The 25766-nt window shown below is 33.5% G+C and overlaps 1 long non-coding RNA gene and 1 pseudogene across 1 annotated transcript; both read left to right on the plus strand.

The window, feature by feature from the left end:
- Window positions 1-256: 256 nt before the first annotated feature.
- LOC105164325 (subtilisin-like protease pseudogene) lies at window positions 257-2640 on the plus strand (annotated as a pseudogene).
- Window positions 2641-22672: 20032 nt separating this feature from the next.
- LOC148787862 (uncharacterized) lies at window positions 22673-24564 on the plus strand. Its single transcript, XR_016066206.1, has 3 exons — window positions 22673-22716; window positions 23385-23451; window positions 24254-24564. It is a non-coding gene; the product is annotated as an uncharacterized LOC148787862 (long non-coding RNA).
- The last annotated feature ends 1202 nt before the right edge of the window (window positions 24565-25766 follow it).

Raw genomic sequence — 25766 nt, forward strand, 5'->3', positions numbered from 1 at the left:
GACTTTTCTCAATTTTAAAAATATTTAAAAAATTTCATAAAATAAAAAAATAAAAATGTTGAAATCTCTATCCCATGAGAATAAAAATATAATTTTGCGGGATATGGCGTGACACTTCTCAGTGGTTCAATGCTTGAAAAAGAAGTTTTGTTAGTGAAGTCAAAAAGATAAAAATACGACTGGAAAATTCAAATTTGATTCTACTGACTACTATATATAGACATCAAGCCTCTTAAGTAGTTCAGACAGGAAAAGGAGAAAGCAAAAGCATTCCCATATGCCAAAGATGGCTAATTTCATGTCTTTTATCACCCTTATTTGCATTCTTTCTCTCAGTCCACGCCCTGCATTTGCAGCTGATACACCAGAAGCAAGCAGTTTACGAACATATATTGTTCATGTCGAGAGACCTGATGGAGAAGAACTTACCGCTGATCGATCGGAAGATTTGGAGAGCTGGTATCGTTCGTTTCTCCCCCAGTCCGCGAGAAGCAGCAATCGTATGATTTTCTCATATCGTGAGGTGTTTATAGGATTTGCTGCTAGATTATCACCAGACGAGGTGAAAGACATGGAAAAGAAGGAGGGATTCGTTTATGCAAGACCTGATGAAATGCTGTCCTTGCACACAACTCATTCTCCCAGTTTTTTGGGATTGAATCAGAACACAGGTTTTTGGAAGGAGTCCAATTACGGTAGAGGTGTGATTATTGGAGTCTTGGATACTGGAATATTTCCTCAACACCCGTCCTTTAGCGACGTTGGGATGCCGAGGCCACCGGCTAAATGGAAGGGGAGGTGCGAGAGGAATACCATAACATGCAACAATAAGATCATTGGAGCTAGGTACTTTGTACAGTCTGATGACCAAAATGCTGGCCATGGCACTCACTGTGCCGGAACTGCTGCAGGGAACTTTGTGAGAGGTGCAAACATTTTCGGCCTTGCTAACGGGACAGCAGCCGGCATTGCACCATATGCTCACCTAGCCATTTACAAAGTATGTGATGTAACATGTCCAACAAGCAGCATACTTGCTGGAATTGACGCTGCTGTGGCGGATGGTGTGGATGTGCTCTCCATTTCTCTTTCTTCAGCTGGAAATAATTTCGCCCAGGATCTTACAGCAGTAGGTGCCTTCGGTGCTATGGAGAAGGGCGTATTCGTTAGCTGCTCAGCAGGAAACCGCGGTCCATTTAGCTACACTCTATCCAACCCCGCACCTTGGGTCCTCACTGTTGGTGCAAGTACCACGGATAGAAAAACAAGAGCCACGGCAGTGCTTGGAGACTCCCAACTGTTCCATGGTGTATCTGCTTTTCAGCCAAACAATTTTCCCACAACAATGTTGCCTCTTTTGTATGCAGGAACGCTCAATCCTAGTGATCCAATGGCTCGATTCTGCAGCAGATCCTCATTGAACAGTATGGACCTTCGAGGGAAAATAGTATTGTGTGATATTGGCGGAGTAACAGCAGTTGAAAAAGGACAGGCAATAAGAAGTGCTGGTGGTGCCGCCATGATTCTGGTAAACGATGAATCTTATGCAAACACAATCTTGGCAGATCCCCATGTCCTTCCTGCAACACATGTTAGTCATGCAGATGGATTAAGGATTAAAGCTTACATAAACTCAGCGAGAGCACCAGTTGCCACAATTCGTTTTAGTGGTACTTTGTTAGGTGATAATCGTGCACCCGTTGTTGCTGCCTTCTCCTCTAGAGGACCAAACTCTCTAAGCCCTGGCATCCTCAAGCCCGACATTTTAGGCCCTGGAGTTGACATTCTTGGACCATGGAATATTGCTCTTGAAAATAATCCAAACACAAATTTCAGATTCAACATGGTTTCAGGTACCTCAATGGCATGTCCACACCTTAGTGGCGTGGCAGCACTACTCAAAAGTGCGCATCCTAACTGGTCTCCAGCTGCAATTAAGTCAGCAATCATGACCACTGCAGATGTCGTAAATCATGCAGGGGGCGCAATCCAGGACGAAAGGTTCCTTCCAGCCGGCATCTTTGCCACTGGGTCCGGCCATGTGAATCCATCCAGAGCAAATGATCCAGGACTAGTCTACGACATTCAACCCCAAGATTACATTCCTTATTTGTGTGGTTTAAACTACACAAACAGCCAAGTCAGCAGTATTGTAGGGCGCCGGGTGAATTGCTTAGAGGAGTCACACATACCAGAAGCCCAACTCAACTATCCTTCTTTCGCCCTCACTTTCGCGCCTTCATCGACTACTCAGGTGTATACCAGGACCGTAACAAACGTTGGCGATCCTATCTCATCTTACAATGTGGAAATTTTCCCACCATCAGGGATTGATGTTCGTGTCTTTCCCACTACACTCAACTTCACACGGGTAAACCAACAAATGCATTATCTGGTCACATTCAGCAGATTGACATCTACACTGAATGGCGTAGTTGTTCGAGGTTTCTTGAGATGGACTTCTTCCAAGCATTCTGTTAGGAGCCCTATTGCAGTTATACTGCAGTGATATCCCTGAAAGTATTACTTGATCAAATATTGGAATAAGTTATATATAACAATAATGAGGTGTTATAAATAAGGATCAATATAAACACCTTGGAATAAAAGTCTGGCCTGATCTTGCCCTTTTATCTGAAATGTCCTATTGTCTCCCAGTTTCCTATTTGAACTTGTAATTATATTAATTACTGCATGGGCTTCTAATCTTACGCAAAAAAACATTGATGGTTTCTGTAATTACGTAAAAAATACGAGTGATTTGTGCTAATAGACCATGGATAATAAGTGTAATATAATCATCCTTTTATAAAATTATAAACACCAGCCTCAAACTCTGGTTGGTATGTCCTTGTTCTCAATTGTCCTAATATTGTTAGCTAAATTACATCCACATAGAAACATAATTTAAATAAAGTACCTACATTTTCCTACATTGACATAACTATTTCTTTTTATTAATATCAAACACGGTGCACAATTTTAGGAACAATTATCACTTACTTTAATGCAACAAATGAATCTAAATAAAGACAATATATATTACAATTTGAAGAAAAAAATTAATTATAAAAAGGAATTTAATATTATATATAGGAATCGCTTAGTCAGCTTCAGGTTTATGTGGCTGTACACATGGCTGTACACGTGGATAAATGGCCCGACACATTAGCAAGAAAATGACACGTATGCAATTTTCGGCTAATATTCAAAAGTTGGCCGAAAGAACATGGATAAACCTAAACTGAACTAAATTTCATCAATTTTAGAATTTAAAAGACTTAAAAAAAAAAGTTGTAGGATTAAAATTAATATTAGATATATGTAGCAGACTAAAAAAATAATTTTTCCTTTTATATTATGTTGTAATGTAAATTATTATGTTTTAGCATAAATAGTTTGATATTTTATATTATTTCTATATTTGAAAAAGGTAAATTAATTTCTTTATTTTTAAAAATATTTTTAATATTTTTAATTATTTTTAATTAAATTAATTAAAAAAATAATTATTTTAAATAATCGCCCCCTTCTTGTTAAGTTGTGAAGATTGATTTGAAAAAGAAGAATAACCCGATTCAACTTAGAAATCCCAAGTTGAGTTGGAGAAGGATGGCCCGATTCAACTTAGAAATCCCAAGTTGAGTTGGAAAAGGATAAGTCATGGCTATAAATACTACTCTTATTAGCATTGTTTTGTAGAGTAGAATAGAGTAGAGTAGAGAGAAAAAGAAAGAGTTGAGACGAGAGTGAGTGTTGTCTTTCACGTGTGGTGAAGACTTACATATAAGTGTGTGTGTGTGTTGTACTCCTCAATTTTCCTCCTCTTTGAGTGTTTTCTCCTGGCTTAGTATTGCCCACAGACGTAGGATTTATATCCGAACGGGGTTAACAATTCGTGTGTCTTTTATCGCCTTCATATTCCAGCTGTTGTCTATCTTAACCCGATCCATTTCCTAATAACTGGTATCAAGAGCCTCTAGTCGAACGGTTCAATGGTTCCGACTTTGGGTTTTGGCGTATGCAGATGGAGGCCTACCTGTACGGGAAGGACCTGTACGAACTACTTGTAGAGAAGCCCTAGAAGATGAGTGATGAAGAATGGAAGGTGCTCGATCGAAAGGCGATGAGCGCAAAAAATCCTGTCGCTCTCTCGGAATATCGCCTATCATGTGAAGGGAGCGAATAGCACGAAGGAAGTCCTACAGACTCTTGCCGAAATGTACGAGAAACCCTCAGCAATGAACAAGGTCATGCTGATGAAGAAACTATTCAGGTTGCAGATGGAGGAGAGGAAGTCGGTGGTCGATCACCTCAATAACTTCAACCAACTCACGACACAGCTGGCATCTGTGGATATCGTGTTTGACGATAAGGTAAAAGCGTTAATTTTACTCTCATCTTTACCTAACAGTTGGGATGTAGTTGTTACTTCGGTGAGCCCTTCGTCTGGGAAGGAGAAGATGAAGTTCAACAACATCAAGGACATGATGTTGAATGAGGAAACCCGTAGAAAGCAAACGGGTGGATCATCTGGCTCTGTACTACATACAGAGTCCAGAGGGAGACCTGACACACGGGGTAAATACCGTGGAAGATCAAGGTCCAGGGGGAAAAACAAGGGCAAGAAGGAGATGGTGTGCTGGAACTGCGAGAAGCCCGGACACATGAAAAGCGAATGCCGGGCGCCAAAGAAGGAAAAGGAGGGCCGGACAGCGAATGCTGCAACGGAAGAGATCACGGATGCACTCTTGTTGAGTGTGAGCAGTTCTTCTGATGATTGGGTCGTGGATTCAGGGGCCTCATTCCACTCATGCAGCAACAAAGACATCATGGAGCCATACACCTCAGGTGATTTTGGCTTAGTTTATCTTGCAGATAACAAACCCCTCAAGATTGTAGGAAAGGGAGATGTGCGGATCAAATCAACGAATGGGTCATGCTGGACCCTACATGATGTGAGACACATACCAGGACTGAAGAGGAACTTGATCTCAGTCGGACAGCTGGACAGTGATGGATTCCACACGACGTTTGGAGACGCGAAGTGGAAGATCAGTCGGGGAGCAATGACTTTGGCACGAGGACTAAAGTCGGGAACGCTCTACATGGCGGGAGGATCCAGTTCAAACATCACCTTTGCAGGAACTGTATCGCAGGCTAACCTATGGCACAATCGCTTGGGCCACATGAGCGAGAAAGGAATGAACGTACTGAAGTCAAAAAGACGGTTGCCCGAGATAAAATCGGTAGAGGTGGGTCATTGTGAACACTGCGTGTTCAGAAAGCAGAAGCGGGTGAGCTTCTTGACCACAGGAAGAACTCTGAGGAAAGAAAAGCTGGAGCTTGTTCACACCGATTTGTGGGGGCCAGCACCAGTGTCATCTCTTGGTGGATCAACGTACTACATGACATTCGTCGATGACTCCACTAGAAAGGTATGGGTGTATTTCTTAAAAAGAAAATCTGATGCCTTTGACACATTCAAGAGATGGAGGGCACTAGTGGAAAATGAGACAGGTCTAAGTGAAATGTCTCAGATCGGCTAACGGTGGCAAGTACAGCAGTGAAGGTATCAAGAATTACTGTGCCGACCATGGAATCCGAATGCAGAAAACAATCCCGGGGACACCTCAGCAAAATGGCGTTGCTGAGAGGATGAACAGAACACTGAATGAGCGTGCGAGATGCATGCGATTGAAGAGCGGACTGCCAAAGATGTTTTGGGCAGATGCAGTCAACACGGCTGCTTTCTTGATCAATCGAAAGCCTTCTGTCCCTTGAACAACAAGAAACCAGAAGAGGTATGGAGTGGTAAGAAAGTGGATCTTTCTTTCTTACGTACTTTTGGTTGTTCAGCCTATATTTTGAACGATGATCGGACTAAGCTGGATGCTGAGTCGATTAAATGTACATTCATTGGGTATGGGACTGACGAATTTGGGTATAGATTCTGGGATGATCAAAACTGAAAAATAATTCGCAGCAGGAATGTTATATTCAATGAGGATGTAATGTACAACGACAGGAAGGTAAGCCCGAGACGATGACAAGAAGGAAAGGGAATTTGTTGATCTCGACATTTCAAATTCCGGGATCATGAGACCAGCAGATACAGATTCAGTGGGAGTTTAAACGGACGAAATCGAACAGACGGAGATAGAGCCAGAACCAGCATCGGAGGAACCGATTGCTGAAAATAGCACACCCTTGGCACTAGGTTGAGAACCGAGGCTGAGAAGGGCCCCAGATAGGTACTCCCCTTCTCTTTATTACTTGCTTTTGTCTGATTGTGGGGAACCCGAATGTTACGCAGAGGCAGTCAACGATGCCCACAAGAGCAAGTGGGAGCTTGCGATGAACGACGAGATGAACTCGTTGAAGAAAAATGATACATGGGAATTGTGTCAGCTCCCAAAAGGAAAGAAGGCCCTACAGAACAGATGGGTCTATCGGATTAAGGAAGATCAGAAGGGAAGAAGCGGTACAAGGCAAGACTCGTAGTAAAGAGATTCCAACAAAGATATGGGATTGACTTTACTGATGTTTTTACACCTGTTGTCAAGTTAACTACTATTCGTCTTGTGTTGAGCATGGTAGCGGCAGAGAACTTGGAGTTACAACAGATGGATGTGAAGACAGCCTTCCTACACGGGGATCTTGAGGAGGAGATATACATGGTACAACCAGAGGGGTATAATGGAGATGATCAGCAGGTGTGTCGCCTGAAGAAAAGCCTGTATGGATTGAAACAAGCTCCGCGGCAGTGGTACAGGAAGTTTGACAACTTCATGCTAGAGATAGATTTCTCTAGATGCAACGCTGATCATTGCTGCCACGTAAAGAGGTTCGATGAGTTTTTTATCATTCTATTCCTGTATGTTGATGACATGTTGATAGCAGGATCAAATGTCAAGGAGATCAATAGGCTCAAGAATCAGTTGTCGAGAAAGTTTGACATGAAAGATCTTGGCGAAGCAAGGCAGATATTGAGCATGAAAATCACAAGGGACAAAGGTACTGGTAAATTGTGGTTATCTCAATCTGATTATATTGAGAAGGTATTATGCAGATTCAAGATGGAAAAAGCAAAACCGGTTGGAACGCCATTGGGAAATCAGTTCAAACTATCCAACAGTGATTCGCCCCAGACTGACTCTGAACGTGCAAAGATGAGAGTCACACCGTATGCCTCAGCAATTGGGAGCCTGATGTATGCTATGATCTGTACTCGACCGGATATAGCACATGCAGTAGGAGTAGTTAGCCGTTTTATGAGCAATCCAGGAGTGATGCACTGGGAAGCTGTGAAATAGATTCTTAGGTACCTAAGGGGTACTAAGGACCGAGCATTGGTATTTGGTAAGGGCAAGCTTACCTTGTTTGGGTTTGTTGACGTTGATTTTGCAGGGAGTGACTATGACAAATGGAGGAGCACTACAGGATACGTGTTCACATATGGTGGTACAACCGTATCCTGGGTCTCAAAGCTGCAGAAGGTTGTCACACTGTCCATGACGGAAGCTGAGTACGTGACAGTTACTGAGGCGGCTAAGGAGCTCATTTGGCTGCAACACTTCTTGGGTGAATTTGGGAAATCTCAGGCAGATGTGATTCTTCATAGCGATAGCCAGAGTGCGATCCATCTGGCAAAGAATCCCGCGTTCCATTCGCGGACAAAGCACATCGAGATCAAGTACCATTTCATCCGAAAACTTCTGGAGAAGAAGGCACTGCAGTTGGAGAAGATCCAAGGAGAAAAGAACCCTGCGGATATGCTGACCAAGGCGGTTGCGATGGAGAAGTTGAAGCTGTGTACGGCTTCGAATGGCCTTGATGACTAGAGTGGACAAACCCGGCGGTACCAAGAAAGAAGTGGAGAAAAGCTAATCAATCTTCAAGTGGGAGATTGTTAAGTTGTGAAGATTGATTTGAAGAAGAAGGATAACCCGATTCAACTTAGAAATCCCAAGTTGAGTTGGAGAAGGATAACCCGATTCAACTTAGAAATCCCAAGTTGAGTTGGAGAAGGATGACCCGATTCAATTTAGAAATCCCAAGTTGAGTTGGAAAATGATAAGTCATGGCTATAAATACTACTCTTATTAGCATTATTTTGTAGAGTAGAATAGAGTAGAGTAGAGAGAAAAAGAAAGAGTTGAGACGAGAGTGAGTGTTGTCTTTCACGTGTGGTGAAGACTTACATATAAGTGTGTGTGTGTTGTACTCCTCAATTTTCCTCCTTTTTGAGTGTTTTCTCCTGGCTTGGTATTGCCCCCAGACGTAGGATTTACATCCGAACTGGGTTAACAATTCGTATGTCTTTTATCACCTTCATATTCCAACTGTTGTCCATCTTAACCCGATCCATTTTCTAACACTTCTCACCACCATATTTGGGAGACACCGCTCATCACATCGGAGGGTGACCTTGCCGTCGCGGTCGCCCACTACAGAGGAAACATCGCTGGTGCAATTGCCCTCCACCTCTGGTCGACCCCATAGCCCAAATCTATTTGCGGTCTAGGAGACGCCATGAGGGGCGACAGTGTCGCCGCTTGCCCCTTCTGTGGGGAGCAGCTTAGGGGGAGGGGGGGATTGGGTGGGCGTTTTTCAAATAATAATTTATTTTTTTATATATTATAATTATATCAAACATGTAAGAATACAAATTCGTGATGCACCACCAACTTTAGTTTATGTATGATACCTTGATTAAAATGTACCGTTGCAAATTTGATGAAGATATACCAAAAAAAAAAAAAAAGAAAAGAAATTTGATGCTTAATCAATATAGATGTTGTATGGGTTGTGATATTGTAATGCTGTAGAAATACAAATAAAAGGATGCTTTCAATATGTATAGATTTTGGATTTAGAGACGTAATCGTGACAAGAAAATAGGTGTTGGAATATAGCCTTCAAAATTTGGAAGTTTGGGACTGACTTTGAGACTAACAAAACTATTAAATTTACTATACATTTGTGACAGATTTTGATAATCACACAAATCTCATTACCCCAAGAATGAAAAACACAAACACAACTACAAGAATTCTCCTATAAATATCCCATTCTGCAGAGCTCTGAGAAACCACACAGATATTTACTCAATCATAGATTACTACAAGAGCGAAGGAGGAGCAAAAGCTAAGGATGCCGTTAATTAGTGAAGGTACTGAAATGAAATTATTTTTTAGTTAATTGCGAACATGTTTCCATCTTGACTTCATATGCAGCTTAATTTCTTTGGGTAAATTTCTTTGAGAGTACATATCAATAAAATTACAATTCTAAAAGGTCCATTTGTAACTTTATGAAAAAAATCAAATATTTGTATAATTAGACCTAATCAGGGTGTAACTCAATATATTTATCCTAATTCTTTGGTCCATGCAGGTAAGAGCTCGTGCCTGAGTTAGTTGGGGTGTGTGGAGAGATCGCAGTAAAGACAATTGAGAAAGAGAACTGTTTGGTCACTGCTCTTCTTGTTCCCCCGGCAATAACAACTAAAGATTTCAGATGTGATCGAGTATTTGTTCACATTGATAAAAAAGGCATCGTTGAACTGGCGCCTGTTATCGGTTAAAACAAATGGATGATCAAATCCTCACTAATTCAAACATATTAGTTTGGATTCGAATAAGTTTGGTCCAAGTTAAAATAGGTCCAATTAATACGTTATTTATGAATGCTGATTGTGGTTTCTATGTAATGTGTGTGTCAATAAATAGTGTGGCAGGTTTCATCTTTGTTCACATTTGGGACATCTAAAGTGTTATGAGAAACTTGTCCCTCGTAATAAATGGTGTCAAATTTCGGGTCATGTATTGGAGCATGAAAACATGTTCATGCCAATAAATGTCGTTTTATTCCTTTTCTATAGTTGCTTTGTTATTCTTTAATTGTACTTTTTTCGCCACCCAATTAAAGAGGTTACTGAGACTACAAAGAAAAAGTGATCGTATTAAAATTATTATTAATTAAACGTATTAAACAACAAGAATTTTTATTTTGCCAACTATCATGATTTGCATTGTTGAAATGATGACATTTCTAGAAAAAATGTCACTGGAAATAATGAATAACAAAAATTTATACATAAAATTATCATTGTAAATAACTAAGTGATACATGTATACAATTAACATTATATTTGTGTTACCATTAAGTTGTTACTGTAGACACGCCCCTATCAAAAAATGGTAACAATTTTGTGCATAATTCTTGTTATTAATAATTATATTTTGATAAAAATAAAATTATTGTGATTACTTATTTTATGTACATCTCTTGTTGTCATTTCAAATTTTGTCAACAATACTATGTCAAGATTTTAATGGTAAAAAGTAGTAAAGAAATATATAATAATTAAAAGAAATTTTTTCATAAATTTATTGGCAACGAAATTTTAGCAAAGAAAAATATTTGGTTGTTAAAAGTATTAATGTTAAAGTGCAAACAATCCCTGATCCTCCGTGGCAAATTTTGTTGAAAATTGCTAAAGACTAACTTTTAGCAAATTTTGCTGTGGACTTTATAATATTTCCAACGAGATTTGTGATAATATATTTTTGTGACAACTTCGTTAAAAAATCTTATTTCATTTGCAATGAGTGAAATTACATCGCATTGTTTGCAACGAAAATTTTTGCTATAATCGGTAGCAAAATTTGCTATAAGAAAAACGGTTATCATAGTTTTCACAATACTTCCAAGTTTTCAAAATTCTAAAGAATTGGAAAAAAAATTCAAAAATGGAAGGAAAAGGGTAGATTGTTCATAAATCTGAGCATATGTCAGGGGTTTGGAGATGCCGATTGATGGAACAATTCATAGTTGACTTATCTACGTTGTGCACCTCAGTATAAAAAATATAACCATTTACGAAATAGCACGGAATGTTGTGACCTCAGCTGTAGGATCCCTAGGATCCCAATAATGCAAGTTCAAAATCTCATTGTCCGTGTAATCCAATTGGAATTTAACCTGTGTTGCAAATATTAGAGAAACCTTATATTGACAAATCACAATTGTAACACAATTTAAAAGACACAACTTACACGACGTTTGAACCAATCCTTGAATTAAGTAGCTATTAGCTCATTAATAATAGGGTCCTTCGCATGATGGTACGTGTAAAGCTCATCCAAAAGACCATGTTCACATGCATATCAATACATAGGTTAAAAGTCCAAAATAACAATATGAATACACTATAATGGTATTTTTACAATTACTCGTAGTATGGCCTGACTACTTCACAATTGGTCAATATGTACGTCTCAATTATGTGGCGTTATAATCCACTAAGCCATCTCTTCTTCGATGCATCGCTACCTCGCCTAGGGTAGTTGAAAATAAACTATTGGATATGAGTGCCGTTCATACAGAGATCGTCATTTCTGTGTGGTCTCTTTCGTTTCCAAAGAATCTGGGACTCAAAGTAACGAGAAGTGAAGAGACCGATTTCTTCGACAAGGTAAGCCTCTACCATTGACGCCTTGACATGTGTTTTGTTTTTCACCTTCATTTTCAAGTCTCCAAGAAATGTAATAGCCGAATATTTATTAAAAACATAATGACACTAGAACTATTTCAAAAAACTAGAATAACTCATGTGTAATTATCTCTCATTGGATATATCTACCTGTATTGGACAGGCCCTTCCACGCACTCTTCATACGACAAGTGAACAATTAGGTGCTCCATTGAGTTGAAGAAAGCTGACGAAAATATTTTGATCAGGATTTTTTTTATTTGTAACGATACAAAATAAAAATATATATTTTTTATAATTATTTTTATTTTTTGTACTTAAATTATTTTTATTGAGGTAGGAGGTGCTGTTGTAACGGCCTTTATAATTTTAATTTTCTATAAATTATTATCTTGATCGTTATAAAAATTATTACCATGAAATAAATGTCTTTTAGTATTTTAAAATGCACGTTTTAAATGGAGGGGTCCTTTAAATTTATCATTCAAGTTATGAACATATCATAAAAAAGGATGTGTTACGTTACAATATTGCTGCTACTTTTGCAAACACTTGAAATGAAAGTGGGTTTTCTAAAAGTTGATCGATTTTTGTAATGGATTTTGTAACCGAAAGTCAATTGTAAATTTTGCAATGGATTTTTGTCACAAAAATCTAAATTTTAAAATTTCGTTGCAAAGTCCAACACAAATTAATTTCTGTTACAAAAAATCTGTTGATATAGCATTTTGTTTGTAGTCAAATATTAAACGATTAATAAGAAATGTGATAGATGTCAAGCAAATAGGAGATAATGTATAATTTTATCGATAAAATCCAAAAATTTCATGAAACAACAACAGAATTCCACTTATTTTTACATAATTAAAATTTTAAAGTGGAACACTTTGCTACAATCAATTCAAAATGCACGTTTTAAATGGAAACTGTGAAGAATACAAAATGTTTTGGACATATCATAGAAAAGGGTCCACACTTAGGGAAAAATACAAACACATTTTTCTCACCTCTGTCACTGTGACGAGGATTTCTCATCACAATACATATAATTTTACACATTTAATATTTCAAAAAAAAAAAAAAAACGTATCCACTATTAAAAAATAGAAAAATTAAAATTAAGTGATAATTTAGTCATATTAGTGTATATGTAGATTTATATATATATTAGTGCTAAGAATTCATACTTTCTCAGAATAATGACTTTCTTAATTTTAAAAGCAGCAATTATCTTGTGAAAGTTTTCACTAGTAATATATGACAAAATGTTAAATATAAATTCCTAAATAGAAATAATTAGTATCAAATGATTGATGTCATTATAGTGTGTGACTAATTGTTTGTGATGACATTTTTTTATATAATTTTAATCGATAATAATTAAATTGTATAATGAGATTAAAATTATGTTCACTTAATTTCATATCTTCGTAATAATTCCAAAATTTTCATTTAATGTTGTCAATAATATGATTTTTTGTCTTGGTGATGGTTACAGATTGATCAAATTCGTGTCATCTAAATTTTATTTGACTATTTATCTACATTAATTAATTAATTTCTCTTATTTACCATTCACTTCTATAAAATATGATCATACATGGAATGGGTTTGTTGTTAGACAGACGTCAAAATAAGGAAGGTATTTATAATTTTTTAAACAATGAAAAAATATTTATAGTTATATCAAACTTAAAAAAATGTGACTATAATTTAACCTTTATTTTATATTTGGGACTTCAAAATATGCCGCTCATTGGTTGCTATCTCAATATTATAAATCCAAAATTATATTTACGACAATTAAATCATGGAACGAATAAAATCAAATCTAAAAATAGGACAAAGCGTAAATATTCTCACACATTTAATATGTCAAAAAGAAAAAATCACACAAATCTCATTACCCCCAAGAATGAAAAACACAAAACACGACTACAAGAATTCTCCTATAAATACCCCATTCTGCAGAACTCTTAGAAACCACATACAGACATTTACTCATTCAAAGATTACAACAAGAGCAAAGGAGCAAAAGCTAAGGATGGAATTCTTGTGCCAAGGTACTGAAATGACAATGTTTTTGAGTTAATTGCAAACATGTTTCCATCTTGACTTCATGCAGCTTAATTTCTTTGGGTAAATTTCATCGACTGCCTCGACACAATTTGCAGAGGAAAAACATAAATCTTAAAATCATAACTCTAGCACAAAATCCTAACAACTAAATGAAAGTAGAAGTAATTTCCAATAAATAAATTGTCTATAGAATTAATTATTCGACGCCACTTGCATCCTTTGACTTCTTTTCGTGCTTATATATGTAGGTAAGAGCTCATGGCCTGAGCTAGTCGGGACTTGTGGAGAATTAGCAGCAAAAACCATCGAGGAGGAGAACCCCTTCGTCTCTGCCCTCATTGCTAGACCACACCAACCTGTCTCTACTATTTTCAGTTGCGCCCGAGTAGTTGTTTGGGTTGATGAGAAAGGCATTGTTGGAATTATGCCTGTCATCGGTTAAACTAAGTCAATGGAGACGATTCTTCGTAACTTCACTTGCCTTGTAGTTGGCCTGTAATATGATTAAAATAAATAAGTCGTTCGAGGGTGGTCTTGCTGTCTAATTTGATTTACTGTTTAATGTGTTTATCAATAAAATGTGAGCTTTGTGTTTGCTTAAATTTGGGACATCAGAAGTGGGACGAAAAATTTGTTCTATAGTAAAGGTGTAAATGTTTCGTCACTTTTGTGTCACGTATTGAAGCTTCATAAGATGTCATGCAAATAAATTAATTAATGTGAAGGATAATATTCCTTATTCTATACTTATATCCAGTTTTTTTCATTTTAATAATTTTTCCAATGTTGTTATGTTAGTTTTATATTATAGGAAATGGTAAACACATGTATCTGGATTAATGTAATTATTCAAATATAAACTTATTTTAAAGTATTATATAATGAAGACAATGTATTCTATACAATTACAAATACGACTTTAATTAATAAACATTTCAAAGAATCGACAAATAATTATATTTTTTTAAATTTCCACAATTATTTTCTATTAACAACATTGTATATATTATTAAGATAAAGAGATGGATAAATATATTTTTAGTAGATATATTTATTCTTATATATAAGTCATTGATTTAAAAAAGATAATATGCCAAGTGTGGATTATTAATAAAATTTTGAATAGTTGATTTCACTTAAATACGATCCAATGGTTATGAAATAAAGATACATAAAAAAATAAAAAAATAATAAAATGCTAAAATTAACCATATAGTCTACCCATCGAGTGAATGCGTTCTGTTACACCATTCAAAAAAAATATAAGGAGTCAAACGAAGCTTTTTTTTTTATATAAGGGCTTTTGCCAAATATGTGAACAACTCTATATCGATACCCCTTATATAGGATTTGCTTAAATGTTGCATGTGAGGTCTTGGTAAGTAAATCTGCCAAATATTCGCTTGACCTTATCTTTTTTATACCAGTTTCACTTTTCTTTTGGAGCTGGTGTGTATAAACGAACTTTGGTGAATTATACTTCATCTTACCTCATTTAATATAACCTTCGTAATTGGGTGATGCACCATAACCTTGTGTGACGCCCCAAAAATAATAATATATAATTGGGGGATTAATTGATAAATTTTTATGAAATTTAGTTAATTAGTAAATAAATTATGGGCCATAATTGGAATACAATAACACTTGAATGAATTAAATTGGAGTTCGTTATAATATTTTGGGACAATTTATATTAATTAAGAAATTAGGAAGGACGTAATGGGTATTTTGAGAAAAGTTAAATTAAATAAATAAAATAATAAAATAATAATATTATATATGTATGTGTGTTAGTAAATATATATATATATATAAAAGTAGAGAGAGAGAGAATTGAGAGTGGAGGTGGGGCCACAACACCCACCACCTCACTCTCTCTCTTTCTCTTTAAATTTGTTGTTCTTGGCACATAAGACACAACACACACACACACACAACACACACACTTTGGGCAAGAAGAAGAGAAAGAAACAGAGGTATGATTTTATCATTTTAATTTTTATTAATTTATATAAATATATTATTTAATTAGTTCGTTTATTAAATATTGATTATACTAAGTGGTGTACTATTTAATCGGAATATTTTATGAGTTTGATTATTAAAAATAATGTCGAATTAAATATCAAATTAGATATAAAAATGATATCGTTGGTTAATTAGATTATTAAATTAATTAGATTTGAATATTACTATAGCTAATTTATACAATTCCATCAAAATTGTTAACCAAATACGCAATTATATGTATTATTGTTCAATTAAAGAATATAATAGCGAGGAATTGATAGAAAATTCATAGAAATATTCTGAAAATTATATTTAATAAATGATATGTTAATAAAGAGGAAAAAATGAAGATTTGTACTTCGATAGAAATGAAATATTAAAGAATTATTAGAAATTGTACAAATGATATTCAATATTATATTTAAAAGAAATTACGATATTCTCGATATATTAACTATATGTGGTATAACTCATTATAGGATACGGGGTGAGGTGAAAGGACTGACAATTAACGATTGAGTAGAAAGAAACGTTGTAAGGTCGAGGTAAGTAAATAATTAGTATTATCTATATATGTATCTTTATTTATGATTTTACTGTTATCTGAATTTGTGGTTCATGCTGACATTGATTTGTCTGAAAGTATATGAGTGGTGAATGATTTAATTTGATTGACGATATTGTGTATGTGAAATGCGAAGACACGTTGAAATATCATGTTTGCTGTATGTTGTGTTGTGGGTGTCTGGAATGAGAATATGTTGATATATTGTTTTACGTTACTAGTTGCTTACAAGAATGATGATATGTGGAAATGAGGGAGTGGTGGAAATTGAATATAATTGTGGTGTGAATACCCCTTGATGTGTTGAAAAGCCTATAAGGGGAAAAGAAAGTGCTATGTACGAAAAGAAAATGCTATGTGCAAAATGAGATTGATGAGCCGGCTGTCAAGGGGGTTCACTTAAATTTAATAATGATGAGATTGAGTTGGCCGAAAAAACACAATATCACCTTCTGTTAAGCAAACTAGGGAAAAATGGAGTTTGATTGATTGTCTTATTATGAGATAGTCATGTGGTGTAGTAAAAGTAATTATGTTAGAATTTAATTGATTGTATTCCATGCATGTTGCCTACTTATCTTATTTGGGCTGTGTTTGATATACTTATATAGATAGGGCTGGTTATTTACTTACTGAGTGGCAGGCTCATTTCCCTGCTGGCATTTTTTTTCAGGGATAGACTTTGGGATGTTTGACTGTTGAAGGCTAGGTCTACGTGTTATACTCAGGCAGCTCGGGCCAGTATGCAGTTTTCTCCTTTTTGTCAGTTAGAGTACAAATCACATTTTGTCTGTACAGGGAAAGTATAAGTGTATGGATTACTTGTGACGAATCATATTGTGACTTGTGATATGTATATATATATAATGTTGTGGGCTGATAATACCAATTATGACTTGTTGGGATTACGTATGCAAATTAATTAGATGATTATGTGCATTTATATATATAAACACAGGAATTATTATAAGTATGACATTTAGGGTAGATATAGCCCTTGTAGCGAAGGGGGTGCTACACCTTGTCTTCATAGAGTATTGTTGGATCATCTTTAATTAATAATCCATATTTTTTTATATATGTTTGATAACTAATCTCAACCAAATATATTATCTACTTGCTTCTTAACTGCAATTATTTCCAAATGATATGTAAATGTAATCACCATTATCTGTTTAACTGATATCCATGAGATCGCAATATCTGCGTAGGTAAACAGATAACCAGCTTGTGATGTTTAAGTGGATCAATAAGATATCTTGCGTCTGCATATTCTATTAATTGAGAACTTGACCCATAGAATATGTTATATCGCATTCCAATACTTAAAAAAGAAAACTATAGATATAAAAGAATATTATTTTTTTCTAATAACTATTACACAAATAACATTAAAAATTCACATCAAATTTGAAAAAGATCGTCCAAAAAGCCGTTACCAAAACAGTAACAAAGGCAGTTGCAATAACCATTACAACATAACGCATGGCCATTACGAAAAGCATTCCAAATACCGCTCCTATATTTATGTACAACCATACCTATATGTGTTACAAATGTAATTTCAATAATAATTAAATCTAATTTAATTTGACCGTTCAAAAACTAAGCCCGAACGCATTTTTTTCAATAGAACTACTATTGTAACGGTCTTCCATTCATAACGTCTGATACAAATTATAACAGCTTTCAAGCAAGTCTTTACAAAGATTTTGTAACGCCCGAAAAAAAATGAGATAGGAGGTGCCGTTACAATGGCGTTTACAATTTTAATATTACCTTGATCGTTACAAAAACCGTTGCTATAAAATAACTTTTTTTTAGTATAGTAGAAACTAAACTTAATATGTTATAATGATCAAGTTTAATTATTTAAATATTTATAATTCATGTACCCTTAATATTATTCATGCAATATTCAAAATGTATTATAGAAAATATAAGACATCATAAAACAAAATATTATGGAGTGTAAATTATACATATGATATTGTTTCTAAAAAACAAGAGAAACCAACTTATAAAAAGTTTGATAACTATCCCAACAATTTTACCAAGTTTTAATTGATATATAATGTTAACACTTGAACAATAATTTCACCATATTTAGTAGAAATATATTAGTTGAAATGTACCATCTATATATCAAAAACATCAATTGTTATTCATATTAACCATACTCCTATATATAAATTCATGGAAAACAAAACTAATAATCATAAATTACTAAAAATTATGAGTTATATTGCTACGTCATATTTGATTAGTTCTGCTCAACATGTTACTATAATTTAAATTTGTTAAAAAACTTTATGTTTAGATGATTAAAAGCATTTCAGCAGTCCAGTTTATAAAAAATTAAATTCCTCAACTATATATGTGTTCCATAAACTAAGAATTTTTTTTTTTTTATCATATTTCAAAAATTTGATATCAGTTTTAAGTACAGAAATTTAGCCTTTAGCGCAATAAAATATATAATTTACCAATTCTTATCTTTTACTTAATTTACTTAATCTTATTGGTTTAAAACTCTATGTGACATTGATAAAGTCAATACATCAAATTGATTAAAAAAAAAATATGAGGCAGTATCTTGAGAAGCTGATGGAAACACTACAAAAGAAATTGCTATAGCAACGGATTTTTGCCATGAGTTTTGCATAAAATTCATTGCAAAACAGTGTTGCCACAAAAATTTGCAATAGAAAATTTTCCGTTGCTGTAGGTACTATCTATAGTTGCATTGATTTTTCCATCTGTGGCAAATTTTGCCACGGATAATTGCCCATTTCAAAAAATCGGTTGCAAATTATGTTGCCAAAACTTTAACTTTTAACGAATCTTACAATGGATTTTGCAACGACATTTGCAACATTTTTGCAACAAGTTTTTGATAATATTTCCGTTGCAAAATTTTTGGCAATTTTATTGCAATATTTTATTTCATTGCAATGGACATTTGCAACAAAAATTTGGTTGCAAATTTTGCAATGACAGTTACTTCAAATTTTGCAACGACATGTGCAATAAAAATTCATGGCAAATTTGCAACACATTCAATCCGTTACAAATTTTACAAGAGATTTTGCAATGAATTTTTTTTTTTTTTTCTGAACTCCACTGCAAAATTTTCTAATAAAATTTATAATTTTTGTTTTATAATAATTTTGATATGAATTTTGATATATTACTTTTTAAATTAAAGTGACATTTAAGCTATAACTAAAAATTTATAAAATTCAAAGATAGCAAAATTTATTCAAAAATAAAATATAGAAACATAATTCAATACATGTCCACTAAATAAAAATTTAAAACTTCAAATATCCATTACATTTTCACAATCATCTAAACCTAGTTGGCCAAATCGGCATGACGTATCATTGTCACTCTTTTGTTTAGTTTGAGTTACCTAAGTTGAAAAAGTTTAATTTAAGTTGTTAAGTTCACAATTAACTTAGTTAAATAGTTTAGTAGAAAACTATAACTTCATAGTTAAATTAATTTAATAGAACCTTTTAAGGTCATAGTTACATTGATTTACTTGAAGCTCTTAAGTGAGTTAACTAAATTAAAATAAGTTAATTGAAGTTTTTAAGTTAATAGTTAACTTAATTAAATTAGTTTAGTCGAAACTTTTAACTTCATAGTTAAATTAGTCTATTAGAACTTTTTAAGGTCATAGTTAAATTAGTTTAGTTGAAACTTTTATCTTTGAATCAACTAAGTTGAAAAAGTTTAGTTGAAGTTTTTTAAGTTGATAATTAGCTTAGTTAAATTAGTTTGGTTGAAACTTTTAAATTTGAGCTAACTAAGTTGAAATAGTTTAGTTCAAGTTTCTACATTCATAGTTATCTTATTTAAATTATTTTAGAAGAAACTTTTAAGTTCATAGTTAACTAAATTGAAATAGTTTAGTTGAAGTTTTTAAGTTCATTGTTAACTTAGTTAAGTAAATTTTGTTGTGATGCGTGTGATTTAGCACGAAACCAACAGACTTGGACTTCAAGCGATGAGCCTAGACTGAACAACAAAGGATTCGAAAGAAAAGGACCTACGAAACAAAACATTATCACTCCGATACCCGAGTTAATATTAGATTTCAAAAATAATAATTCAAAATAGTGAAGGACATAATGAAGTGTAATGATGAAAAATAGAAGTAAAACTAGAATTTAGGCATTGAGAGTATCCCCCGCATGGAGATAGAGCCTCTATTTATAGCGGAGTGTCCCTCTTCGTCGAGGAACCCAACGTGCTCCATTTTTCTGGGGTAAATGGATAGAGTTGCTTGAGATGAGCCATGATCCGTCCCTATCTTTTAGTAATCTTACAATTAGAATCATCATTCAGATGATGGAGAGAGAACTTGGCTGAGGAGGACTCCTGGTCTGCAGGGAGTCTAGCTGACTCAAAAGTCCGAGCTCTTGAGGGAACCTCCCCTAATACGTGTCGTCCATGCTAGACAAAAGTGACACGCTGAGTGACTAGGTACAGGCCACGTGTGCTCTGCAGAAGGACATCGACCCGGGTGTTGGGCCGATTATTTAGTGTTTGGGCCATTATATTGGGCAATGCTAAGATGGCCTCCTCCACCTAAGTTGTCGTATTTATGTAAGTGCGTATTGGGCCTTCTCGCTCGTTCTTGGGCGCAGGTTCCTTGGGATGCACCCATCAAGTTGAAATTTTTAAATTTGAGTTAATTAAGTTGAAATAGTTTAGTTTAAGTTTTTAAGTTCATGATTGACTTGGTTAAATTAATTTATAGAAATCTTTTAAGTTTATAATTAACTTAGTTAAATTAATTTACTTGAAACTTTTAAATTTGAGTTAACTAATCTACAACATCAACGACAACAGTCATTCACCTCAAAAAAACAATCATCCCATTCATCTCATCACACAATCATTTCGTTACAGAAGCTAAAGATTTTATCAAATAATAGGAAAAAAAAATTTATACCATTTTAGGCGAGCATTAGCTACGAGATGCAAAATAAATCGATGTGTATGGACTAAAATTGCTCTTGAAAAGCTGTATAGAGATAAAATTGTTCGTAACTATTCACATGACTAAAATCAAGCAGTTTTGAAAGTTACCGTACTAAACCTAAAAACGATAAATTTAAAGAATTAAAATCAATAGCATACAAACATAAAGGACTCAACAAATAATTTTTTCCAAATAATATATAAGGAAACATCTCATTTGACTCAATATATCAAAGAATATACCAAACAATATATTTATCACATCCCGTTCACCTCAATATACTAAACAATATATTCATCCACCATTACAATACAGACAATATATTCATAAACCATCACATGCACCATTAGTCAACTTTTAACACCATTACAATATATACCAAACATAACAATATATTCTCACCATTATGATATATACCAAACAATATAGACAATAATATACACACCATTACATAAATCAAAATAGAAACTTTTAGCACCATTGTCTAAATATGAAATTTCAAAAGAAAAAAATATACACCACTATATCACTAAACTTTTAACATCATTACTCAATTTTTAACACCACTATATCACCAAAATATACAATAATACACCACCAAAATAAATTATCTTTAACATCTACACCAACACAATATAAAATAAATTATTTTTTTTTAACATCAATACCTAAAAATTATATTTCTCACTCAAATCTGTTAAAGAAAGAAACAAAAATATTAATAACCCATCTACCAGTAGAAAACAATATATAGCTTAGAAAATTACAAAAAGAATAAGAGAGGAAGTTGTGGAGTCAACGGTGGTGGGGGGGGGGGGGGGATAAGCGGCAGACGAATGACAAGAGAAGAGTGGTAGAGAAATGAGAGAAGATGAAGAGAAAAATAAGAGAGAAATGAGAGATATTGCTGCAAAATAAGGGGCGAAAAAAGAGGGGGGAAAAGGAAAAGAAAAATAAAAATAAAATTTATAAAATACAATGCAATACTCGTTGAAAATTATTAGTAACCGATATAATTTTAAAATCGATTCCAAATTGTGTCACGGACATTAATTGCTGCACAAATCTTTGCAAATTTGCAACTGATGTGTTCCATGACAATTTTGCCGTTACTTTTGCAAAGACTTGTAACGAAAGTGTGACGCCCAAATATTATAATACATAATTGTAGGATTAATTGATAAATTTTCATGAAATTTAGTTAACTAGCTAATAAATTATGGGTCATAATTGGAGTATAATAACACTTGAATGAATTAAATTGGAGTTCGTTATAATATTTTGGGACAATTTATATTAATTAAAGAAATTATCTATATATATGTATTAGTAAATAATACATATATATTAGTATATATATTAATGAATAATATATACATATATATAAGTAGAGAGAGAGAGACTTGAGAGTGGGAAGTGGGGGCCACCTCCCACCGCCTCACTCTCTTTGTTTTTTTTTTCTTTTCCTTTCCTTGTTCTTTAAACATATAAATACACATGACACACACAATGCAATTGTGTAAATTTGCAACTCTCGGCCGAAAGCGAAATAAAGAAACAGAGGTACGAATAATGTGATTTTAATTCCTATTAAATTATGTAATTATATTATTTAATTAGTTCATTTAGTAAATGTTATTTATACTAAGTGATGTACTATTTAATCGGAGTATTTTACGAATTTGGCTATTTAAAATAGTGTCGAATTAAATATCAAATTGAATATAAAAATGATATCGTTGGTTAATTAGATTATTAAATTTATTATATTTGAATGTTGCTATAATCAAATTATATAATTCCATCGGAATTGTTAACCGAATACGCAATTCTACGTATTGTTATTTAATTAAATTATATAATAGCAAGAAATTGATAACAAATTCATAAGAATATTCCAAAAATTAAAATTAAGATATAATATATCGTTAAAGAGGAAGAATGATGTTTTAATGATAATTTAATTTAAGAATGTTATTAAAAATGATAGTTATAAATGTATAAGGGGGTTAGTTAAATAAATTCCTATGAATCACTTGATAAATTATAAATATCTTTATGAAGCCTATAGTGTCTAGTTATTGAAAAGAACTAGAATGAAGGTTTATATTTCGATAGAAGTGGAGTATTAAAAAATTATTGGAAATCTTACGAAAGAGATTTAATATTATATTTAAAAGAAATTATGATATTTTCGATATATTAATTGTATGCGGTATAACTCATTATAGGATACGTGGGTGAGGTGAAAGGACTGACAATTAGCGGTTGAGTAGAAAGAAACGTTGTAGGGTTGAGGTAAGTAAATAATTAGTATTATCTATATATGTTCTATTTATTTGTGATATTACTGTTATATACATTTGTGGTTCATGCTGATGTTGGTTTATTTGAAAATATATGAATAGTGAATGATTTAATTTGATTGACGATATTGTGTACGTGGAATGCGAAGACGTTGAAATATTATGTTTGTTGTTTAATGTGTTGTGGATGTCTGAAAATGAGAATATGTTGATATATTATTTTACGTTATTAGTTGCTTACAAGAATGGTGATATGTGGATATGAGGGAGTGGTGGAAATTGAATATAAATGTGGTGTGAATACCCCTTGATATGTTGAAAAGCCTATAAGGCGAAATGATATGAAAAAGATGTGAAATGAAAAGAGCGATGCTGCGATATGAAAAAGATGTGAAATGAAAAGAGCGATGCTGCGATATGAAAAAAAATATATATATATGATATGAAAAGAGCGATGCTGCGAAATGAAAGAGCTATGATGCGAAATGAGATTGATGAGCCGGCTGTCAAGGGTATTCACTTGAATTTATATAATGGTGAGATTGAGTTGATGGGAAAAACACAATATCACCTTCTGGTAAGCAAACTAGGAAAAATGGAGTTTGATTGATTGTTTTACTATGAGATAATCATATGGTGTAATAGAGCTGATTATGTTGGAATTTAATTGACTGTAATCGATGCATGTTGCCTACTTGTCCTGTTTGGGCTGTGTTTGATATACATATATAGATAGGGCTGATTATTTACTTACTGAGTGGCAGACTCATCCCTCTGTTGACATTTTCTTTCAGGAGTAGACTTTGAGGTGTCTGCATGTTGAAGAATAGGTCTACGCACTATACTCAGGCAGGTCGAGCCAGTATGCTGTTTTCTCCTCGTTGTCAGTTAGAGTACAGATCATATTTTGTTGTATAGAGAGAACGTAAGCATGGAGATTACTTGTGGTGTTTGATATGTATATATATAATGTTGTGGGTTGATAATACTTATTATGACGTGTTGGGATTACGTATGCAAATTGATTAGATGATTATGTGCATTTATGTATATAAACACAGGGATTACTATAAGTATGACGTTCTAAATATAGCCCTTGTAGCGAAGGGGGTGCTACAGAAAGTCCATCGTATCATTTCATTATTGTTTTGCCACAGAATTTGCCATGAAAATCTAAATTTTGGAATTCCGTTGCAAAGTCGTGGAATAGTCCGTTGCTATAGCATTTTGTTTGTAGTCAAATATTAAACTATTAGTAAGAAACATGATAGATGTCAAGTAAATAGAAGATAATTAATAATTTTATTGATAAAATCCAAAATTTTCATGAAACAACAAGAGAATTCCACTTATTTAATCATATTTTTATATACCTTTTGTATTTTCATTGAATAGAAAGTTTTTACAATAATTTTTAAAAGATTAAATTGATTAAATTAATGAATAAAAGCTTTTCATTTATAAAGTACGAGTTATTAAATTTTGAAATAATATTTGTTAATTTATAAAATACTTTGCTACAATCAATTGAAAATGCACGTTTTAAATGGAAGTGGTCCTTTAAAGCTATCATTCAAGTTTTGGACATATCACTAAAAATACAAACACATTTTTCTCATCTATAGTGGATTTCTCAGCACAATAGCTAAGAGTGATGAGGATCAAGTTTCCAGATATCGCGTTAAAGAATTCTACACCACCATACATATAATTTTACACATTCAATATTTAATTGATGACTTTCTCAATTTTAATAGCAAACAATTAAGTATATGTTAAGTAAAAGTGTCACAAGTTTTATGACAAAATGTTAAGTATAAATTTCTAAATAGAAATAATTAGTGTCAAACGATTGATGTCATTATAGTGTGTGACTAATTGTTCATGATGACATTTTTTTTATATAATTATAATTGATAATGATAGTAAAATTATGTTCACTTAATTATATATCTTTGAATGTTTTTATTTAATATTTTCAATAATATTATTTTTTGACTTGGTAATGGTTACAGACTCATCAAATCTGTGTCATTTAAATTTTATTTGACCATCTATCTACCCTAATTAATTAATTTCACTTATTTACTATTCAGTTCTATAAAATATGATCATACATGGAAGCCCAATGGGATGGGCTTGTTGCTAGACAGGCGTCAAAATAAGAATGGTATTTATAATTTTTTAAACCACAAAAAGATAATTATAACTATATGAAATTTCAAAAGATGTGATTGTAATTTAACTTTTATTTTATATTTGAGACTTCAAAAGATAACGCTCATTGGTTGCTATCTCAACATTATA

The sequence above is a fragment of the Sesamum indicum genome, linkage group LG6 (genome assembly GCF_026168435.1).
Source record: "Sesamum indicum cultivar Baizhima isolate 11 linkage group LG6, ASM2616843v1, whole genome shotgun sequence".
Taxonomy (NCBI): domain Eukaryota; kingdom Viridiplantae; phylum Streptophyta; class Magnoliopsida; order Lamiales; family Pedaliaceae; genus Sesamum; species Sesamum indicum.